This window comes from Gossypium hirsutum, chromosome A02 (assembly GCF_007990345.1).
Source record: "Gossypium hirsutum isolate 1008001.06 chromosome A02, Gossypium_hirsutum_v2.1, whole genome shotgun sequence".
NCBI classification, from domain to species: Eukaryota; Viridiplantae; Streptophyta; class Magnoliopsida; order Malvales; family Malvaceae; genus Gossypium; species Gossypium hirsutum.
The window spans coordinates 18,832,711-18,841,984 of NC_053425.1; the positions used below are offsets into that span (position 1 = coordinate 18,832,711).

The 9,274-nt window shown below is 35.7% G+C and overlaps 1 non-coding gene across 1 annotated transcript; it reads right to left on the reverse strand.

Annotated features, from left to right (window-relative positions):
• Positions 1 to 7,155: 7,155 nt before the first annotated feature.
• On the reverse strand, positions 7,156 to 7,261 carry LOC121217552 (small nucleolar RNA R71). The gene has a single exon (XR_005913662.1). It is a non-coding gene; the product is annotated as a small nucleolar RNA R71 (small nucleolar RNA).
• Between the last annotated feature and the right edge of the window lie 2,013 nt (positions 7,262 to 9,274).

Here is a 9,274-nt window from a genome sequence, read left to right on the forward strand (position 1 = left end):
ATCATAAGAAGCAAAATATGGGTTTTGAATGTCAGACTACTTCTATGGCTAGTGTGGGAAATTCAAGATTTGTTAGACCCGAGTACCAACGATGTGGTAGAAGTCACCTTGGTCCATGTAGGACAAATGAATGTTACCAATGTGGTTCTCCAGATCATTTTATTAGAGACTGTCCAGAGAGAATTGAGAAAAAAATTTCAGAGTGCAAAATCTAGTGGTGTAGTTTCGAGAGGAAGATCTTCGAGAAAATCTAGGAATGAGGAAAGCAGCAAGAATGTAGTCAGAGATTCAGCGTTTAAATCTGAAGCTAGAGCTCCGGCTAGAGCTTATGCCATAAGGGCGCGTGAAGATCTTCATCTCCCGACGTTACCACTGGTATTTTTTCTCTTTATGATGTTAATATTATTACTTTGATTGACCCCGATTCTACTTATTCATATGTGTGCATGAAATTGGTGTCTAATATGAGTATACCTGTTGAGCCTACGAAATTTATGATTAAAGTGTCAAACCCGTTAGGCAAATGTGTTATAGTTGATAAAGTGTGCAAGAAATGTCCTTTGATGATTAGAGGTCATTATTTTCCAGCCAACTTGATGTTGCTGCTATTTGACGAATTTGATGTTATTTTGGGTATGGATTGGTTGACATTGCATGATGCGATAGTAAATTGTAAACAAAAGGTTATTGAATTAAAATGTGAAAATGGTAAAATTCTACCGGTTGAATCAGACGAATCAGAAGTATTGCCTAGTGTGATTTCTTTGATATCGTCTCAGAGATATTTGAGAAAGGGTTATGAAGCTTATTTGGCATATGTGTTGAATACAAAGGAATTTGAGAAGAAAATTGAATCAGTACCGATTGTATGTGAATTCGTAGATGTATTTCCAGAAGAGTTAACGGGTTTGCCTCTTGTCAGAAAAGTAGAATTTGGTATTGAGTTGATACCAGGAACAACTCCGATCTCAATTGCTCCAAATAGAATGGCACCAACAGAGTTGAAAGAATTAAAGTCGCAGTTGCAAGAGTTGACTGACAAAGGCTTTGTAAGACCGAGTTTTTCTCCTTGGGGTGCTCCCGTATTATTTGTGAAAAGGAAGGATGGTTCTATAAGATTGTGTGTAAACTATTGGCAGTTAAATAAGGTAACAATCAAGAACAAGTATCTGTTACCGAGAATTGACAATTTGTTTGATTAGCTGAAAGGAGCAACATAGTTTTCAAAGATTAACTTGAGGTCTGGATACTACCAGCTGCGAGTAAAAGAGTCAGATGTGCCTAAAACTGCTTTTAGAACAAGGTACAGCCATTATGAATTTTTAGTTATGCCATTCGGTTTGACAAATGCTCCTGCTGTGTTTATGGATTTAATAAATTGCATATTTCGGCCATACTTGGACAAGTTTGTTATGGTATTTATTGATGATATCTTAATTTATTCGAAAGATGAGATAGAGCATGCTGAGCAGTTAAGGATAGTTTTGCAAACTTTGAGAGATAAGCAGTTGTATGCCAAGTTTAGTAAGAGTGAATTTTGGCTTCGAGAAGTTGGATTTTGGGGTCATATTGTTTCAGGTGATGGTATACGGGTTGATCCCAGTAAAATTTCTGCTATTGTTGATTGGAAACCGTCGAAGAATGTAACTGAGGTTAGAAGTTTCTTGCGTCTAGCTGGTTATTATCGACGGTTTGTAAATGGATTTTCTATAATTGCTACTCCTATGACCAGACTACTCCGAAAGGATGTTAAATTTGAGTGGACGGAAGAATGTCAATAGAGCTTTAAGAAATTGAAAAAGTTACTGACTGAAGTACCAGTGTTGGTACAACCCGAGTCAGGTAAAGAATTTATGGTGTATAGTGATGCTTCTCTAAATGGCTTTGGATTTGTACTTATGCAAGAAGGAAAAGTTGTGGCTATGCTTCGAGGCAGTTGAAACCTCACGAAACGAATTATCCGACTCATGATTTGGAACTAGCTGCTATAGTGTTTGCTTTGAAGATTTGGCGATATTATCTGTATGGTGAAAAGTGTCGAGTATATACTGGCCACAAAAGTCTCAAGTACTTGATGTCACAAAAAGAATTGAATTTGAAACAGCAAAGATGGTTAGAATTATTGAAAGATTACGAGCTTGTGATTGACTACCATCCGGGGAAAGCGAATGTGGTTGCTGACGCTTTGAGTAGAAAGTCGTTGTTTGCTTTGAGAGCTATGAATACTCAGTTGATGGTGTCTGACGATGGTTCGATTCTAGTAGAGTTGAGAACAAGACCGATGTTTTTACAAGAGATTTGTGAAGCTCAGAAAAGTGACAAAGATTTGCAAGCCAAGAGGAAGCAATGTGAGGCTGATACAGGATCAGATTTCAGAATCGGTTCTGATGGTTGCTTGATGTTTAAAGATCAGATTTGTGTACCGAAAAATGATGAGTTGATTCAAAAGATTTGAGGAAAATGTATTGGTGGAATGGAATGAAAAGAGATATCTCCGAGTTTGCATCGAAATGCTTAATTTGTCAACAAGTGAAAGCTGAACACCAAGTGCCTTTGGGACTACTTCAACCTATCATGGTTCCCGAATGGAAATGGGATCGAATTACTATGGATTTTGTATCAGGGTTGCCATTAACTCCAAGGAAGAAAGATGCCATCTGGGTAATAGTTTAGAGATGACTAAATCGGCTCATTTTATTCCGGTACGTACTGATTATTCTCTTAATAAGTTGACTAAATTGTATATCAGTGAGATTGTTAACTTCACAAAGTACCTTTGTCAATCATTCCGGATAGAGATCCGTGATTTACATCGCAGTTTTGGCAAAAGTTGCAAGAGGCATTAGGTACGAAGTTAAATTTCAGTACTGCTTTCCATCCACAAACTAATGGACAATCAGAGAGAGTAATTCAGATTCTTGAAGACATTCTCAGATGTTGTGTATTGGAATTCCAAGGTAGTTGGGAAAGATACTTACCGTTGGTAGAATTTTCCTACAATAATAGTTATCAGACGAGTTTGAAGATGGCATCTTATGAAGCATTGTACGGTCGTAAGTGTCAGACGCCATTGTATTGGACTGAACTCAAAGAAAATCAAATTTACGGAGTTGATCTAATTAAAGAAACCGAAGAAAAAGTGAAAGTGATTCGAGATTGTTTGAAAGTTGCTTCAGATAGACAGAAATCCTACGCGGATTTGAAACGAAAAGAAATCGAGTTTCAAGTCGGCGATAAGGTATTTTTAAAATTGTCTCCATGGAAGAAAGTTATTAGATTTGGTCGGAAAGGCAAGTTGAGCCCGTATTTTATCGGACCGTATGAGATAATTGAAAGAGTTGGACCGGTAGCATATCGGTTAGCATTACCACCTGAATTAGAGAAGATTCATGATGTGTTCTACGTATCTATGTTACATCGGTATCGTTCGGATCCTTCACATGTAATTTCACTGACGAAAATTGAACTACAACCGGATATGACTTACAATAAAGAACCGATTAAGATTTTACCTCGGGAGGTCAAGCAACTAAGAAATAAAAGTATCGCTCTCGTGAAAGTATTGTGGCAAAAGCACGGGGTAGAAGAGGCTACATGGGAGCCCGAGGAAACTATAAGGAATCAATACCCACACCTGTTTATCGGTAAGATTTTCGGGGACGAAAATCCCTAAAGGGGGGAGAGTTGTAATATCCCGAATTAGGGCCTAATCAGAATAGTGGTTTCGGGACCACAAATCCAAGATAGAAATAATTATTTTATAATTATTTTGAGGTCTATGATATGATTGCATGATTATGTGAAAATTTCGTGAAAAATTCTATGCATAAAGTGCTTAATTTGAAATTAGGGGCTAAATTGAAAAGTTCCAAAACTTGCATTCTAGAAGCTTTTAGTATGAAATTGCTTTGGAATATTAATTAGGATGTCTTAAATAGCAATTTAACCAATTTCTAAAATTTTGGACAAAAATGGGCTTGTACATGAAAATTACAAAGAAAGGCATTAAGGGCATTTTTGTAATTTGGTAAATATAGCCATTAAAAAGGGAAAAATAACACAAAAATGGACTCATCTTCTCCATAAGGGCTTCCAAATTTTGCTTGTCACCATAGCTAGGGTTTCAACATTTTCAAGCCTTGATTACCAAGAGAAACAAGATTCGAGTCGTGATCGAGGGAAAAATAAAGTTTACGAGGAATAGGCTTGATTTCTAACATTTTGTACCGAGTTTTGACAAGTCAACTCGAAAATTGGGAACGGTCAGAGGCTCGCTCACACTATCCGTGGACCATTTTGGTATAGTGGTATGTATATTTTGAGTATGGCATGTGTAGCATTATAATCATTTTGTGTATATGATCTTATGATATGGCTATTAAGTGGTAAGGAAATGTTTGGTAATGATTAGCCATTGGAATGGCTAATCAAGATCATATTTGGTGTTATGTATGCTTAATGTGCTATCTAATCCATGGAAATTCATAAAAAGGTGACATTTGCTATAAAACAGTATCATATAGCAGTAATGACGTGAGTTTGAAAAATCACTAAAAATAGTAGAGACAGAATTAGATGATGAATAAAATATTAAATTAAAGCTTATTGAGTCTATTTTCATATGGAAGAAACAAAACAGGTAAATGGGTTGTATTTTATGATAAATTTGAGTTTTGGTGGAATAGGGTTAGAGCAATTTCTGAATCCCCTGTTCTGACTTTAGAAATTCACTAAAAATTGTACAAAAATAATTAGAAGTCATAATTTATGTATAGATTCCTTATTGAGTATAATTTTAAGAGAAACAAAAGGCATAGTCATCTGAATTCTATACAGAGAGAAAAGTGATTCGTAGTGAACAGAGGTCAGAGTAGTCGAACACTGAAACAGGTTAAACTTTAACTAATAAACTGTACTAATTGGCCCGACCAAAATTCTGAAAAAAAAATTAGTAAATAGATATATGATTCTTGTTTCAAGGAAAATTTATGGATTTAAATTTTGAGTTTCGTAACTTGAGATATGATTTTTTTAGCGACTGTGATGCAGATGAGTAGTTTATTACGAAAGGTGAAATAAATTGTTTGAAATTGTTTAAGTGATAAATTAAGTCTGTTAACGCCTCAAGCTCGACTCCGGCGATGGTATCGGGTAAGAAGGTGTTACATTTAGTGGTATCAGAGCTATGGTTTAGTCAGTTCTCGGACTACCGTGGCATATGTACAGGTCTTGCTATACATGCCATATATATAAATATATATATTGTGATACATAAGCTTCTTGAGACGTCAAACCACAAAACAAATGACACAATGCTAGAATTGGGTTTTGTGTCGTGCCACACAAATAGTGTGGTGCAACATAATTTGACATCCTACACAAGTACTTCAGGGTTATTTTCATCCATGCAATCAAATTTATATGAAGACCTAGGACATACCGAAGACCTAGTTTGGGTAGCCAACACTTCTATAAATAAGATATTAGGGGTTTGATGTAACCAAGTCGTCCTAGATGCTTTAAAAAACCCTAGTAGTTTAGGAGTAGATTTAGATTTTTTTTTTTTGAGTTTTGATAACTCTTTTGTTTTTCCTCTAAATCAGTTTTGATTAAAGAGATTATTTATTTATTTAAAGTATATCAATTTATGTTTTATTTTGCATTCGATTTGTCTTCCAATCAAGAGCTTTGCTACTATGTTCCTCATTTGATATTCAATCCACGATTATTTAATTCTCTTTTCTCTTATGCATCAATCGTGTTCCTTACATGATTTATTCAGTCAAGATAGAGATTATGAATAACATGTGTGGCTAAATCCCTTAAGGAAGATTAACGAGTGGATAGGGATATGATTAATAAAGGATTTAGGGCTTCCCTAAAGGGGTTAGTTGTTATGGATTACATGTGCATAAACCATTAGGATTGACAACCCTAGGAAGTTATCATAGGCTAGACGAGGTTGGGATATAAGTCGAACTGAGGAAATCATTATTTATCCTAGTTGAGAAAATGAGATCGGGAGAGAAGTGAGTATCAACCAATCAATTAATTAATAAGAGGCCGAGAGGTAATAATTGGTTATTCGATAGTTGATCCACCCTAAAACCCTAATCGAAGTTAGTTACAAACTCTGAAGCTAGTTAATCTTCCTGATTGGTTTATTAATTTAATTTGTTTTGTTTATTTTTCTTATTTGTTTATTTTTCATTATTTATTTTTATCTCATCAATTTATTTTATGGTTCATCGTAATATAGGAATTAATTAATACTACTTAGGCTTGTTATTGTAAAAACATTTTCATTATTTATTCCATCCTCCCTTGGGTATGATCCTCAAAGTACTTCTAAATTATTTCATTATACTAAACAATATTACAATTTGACCCGTGCACTTACGGACACTATCATTCTTAATTCTTATTTTTTTTTAGTGTTATATTTCACTATAAACAATAACTTGTTTATAAACGGTCAAGTTGCTGGCACCATTGCCAAGAAGGTTTTGGAAATAAATTTTGGAAATAATTTTTTTACAACTAATAAGTAAGAATGTTAGGACCTCTAAATACGATTTTTAATTTTTTTTTATTTTCATTTTAGATTGTTTATGACCCCAAACTTCAGCACTCCAAATGAACCATATCTAGGTCGGGAACAAATTATTCTATGTAATTGTCCAATTGACCAGCAGTAATTAACTTACACCGAGAAAATCCATTATTTGAAGAGTCACGAGAATAAAAAGGAAATAATCGGGAAGAAGTCCCAATGGCTTGGCAGACATTGTGTGAGTACGCCTTACCTATACTAGATGTGGTGCGAGGAAGCATAGAACGACTGCCAATTAATGCAAATAATTTTGAGATAAAGATGACCACTATCCAAATGATCCAAAATACGCTGCAGTTTAAAGGGAACATGGTTGAAGACCTAAATAAACACTTGAAGTGGTTTCTTTAACTATGCAACACCTTCAATTACAATGGGCTATCCGATGATGCCGTGCGTCTTCGGTTATTCCCATTCTCCTTATGCGACAAAGCGACTGATTGGTTGGATTTGTTAGAACCAAGTTCCATCACCATATGGAACAATGGAATGATCTAGCAGATAACTTTCTTTACAAAATTTTCTTGATTAGTCTAACCATTTAGCTCCGATAAGAAATTACAAATTTCAAACAATACAAGGTGAGTCCCTGTACGAGGCATGGCAACGATTCAAGACAATGTTAAGAAAGTGCCCACATCATGGAAGCGTGGCTCCAAATCCAAATATTCATACCGGTGTCGATGGCCACATCAAGTCTAGCTTAGATGAAGTATCTGACAGATTTCTCATGTTCCATATGTACGAACGAGCCTATAAAATCTTAGAAGACATGGCCATGAATTCGAACTTGTGCCCTATGAGAAGTGTATGTACAAATCTAAGCATCTGATGGTGAAAGCGATGAATGAAGAAAATAACGATGATAGGTTTGAACAAATCTTAAAAAAGCTCAACCATTTGGAAACACCCGTCAGGCTGATGAGCTTGGAGCCACATTATGAAAACCAACAGGAGGAGGTGAGCTACGTAAATAATAGGGTTTGAGATCCCTATTCAAATACCTACAATCCTGGTTGGAGGGATCACCCAAAACTTAAGCGGGAAGTAATCGAGGAGGTGAAAATCAAGTATAGACCCAACAAAACCCTCTTTATCAACCTCCACTATTGTAACAAAGAGCCATGGGAAACAACCACGTTGCGTGTGGTCAAAGATTCGATCGACTAGAAGGGTAGTTGTAAACTATGAAGATGGACATTCGACAAGTCCAAGATACATGTGGATGACTCAAATCCCGAATGGATATCATTTGCAACCAAATGAGCCAACTCATGATAATGTTTCAAAAACAAAACGGTTAGCGTCTCCCTAGTAACACAAAGAACAACCTTCGGTGAGATGGAAAGGAGGACACAAGGGCGATCGCATTACGATCGGGCAAGACATTAAAACCGCAAATCATACACATCCATAAAGAGGAGGAGGCCTCTAAAGAGGTTGACGAATCCATGGAATAGGAGCCAGCCGTGCACCACGAGCCAATCGAAGAGGTAGGAAAATTGGATTTTGATTCGGTAATAGCAAGATCGAGCACAATAAAGGTACCATTCTCAACACGACTAAAGGACAAGAAAAAATAGTTGAGGTAGATTTTATAAATTTTCTTAATTTATTTAAATCTCTCAATGGCATTCCTCTTCTATTAGAAATTATTGATAAAATCCCAAAGTATGCCAAGTATTTAAAGGGAATCATGAAACAACATAGGAAAATGAAAAAGGACAAGAAAATTGACATTGAGATAGGGAATCAATATTTTAGCAAAGCCCTTTGCGATTTAAGAGCTAGCATAAATTTAATGTCCATATCAATCTACTGAACACTAGGACTTGGAGATCTCAAAAACACATTTATAACGCTACAACATGCCAATAGATCCCTAATGCATCCAAAAGGTGTACTTGAGGATGTATTGGTTAAGGTACAAGGATTTATAATTCACATCGACTTTGTAGTCCTTGACTATGAGGAAGATCAAGAAATCTCATCTTGTTGGGTAGGCCATTTTTGGCCACTTCTAATTTGACAATAGACTTAATTTAATTTAATAATAATAAGTGATGATGTAATAAAAATGTTCAAATGTGGTCGTAATTCCCAAAGTGAGGGATTAACTTGGAAAGAGTGTTATGTCTTATTTAACTTAATCTGTAACGACGTCAATTGAAGGTATCACATTAGTTGTGTTGGTGTAGAAAACTAGATTATGAAGGAATAAAACAAATGGTGAGACTCCAATGGAAAAAGGATCAAATGGAAGGGCCAAGGCGGGTGAGACTAACAGTTGAAGTTGATGGTAAAATTCAAGGAATTACTGACAAGTCTGGTAGTGCGACATAAATTTCAAACCATTGAATTTAATTAAGTTGTAAATATTGTTCACTAATTTTTTTTAAATTTGTTAGATTAGGAATTAGATTAGTTAATTTGTGTTTCAATTAGAAAGAAACAAGTTTCTGGAAGCAATAAGGAAGCTAAAAAATAGCAAGGTGCATATACGAGCAACCGAGGACCCCTTACAATTCCTAAAGAAACAAAACCGAAGCCATGTCCTCACACAACAATCACATGGTGAGACACAACCCCTGCAAACCCAAGAATGTTGAATTCTATCATCGTGTCGCGCCACACCACACCTATGGCTCAACACATCCTTGA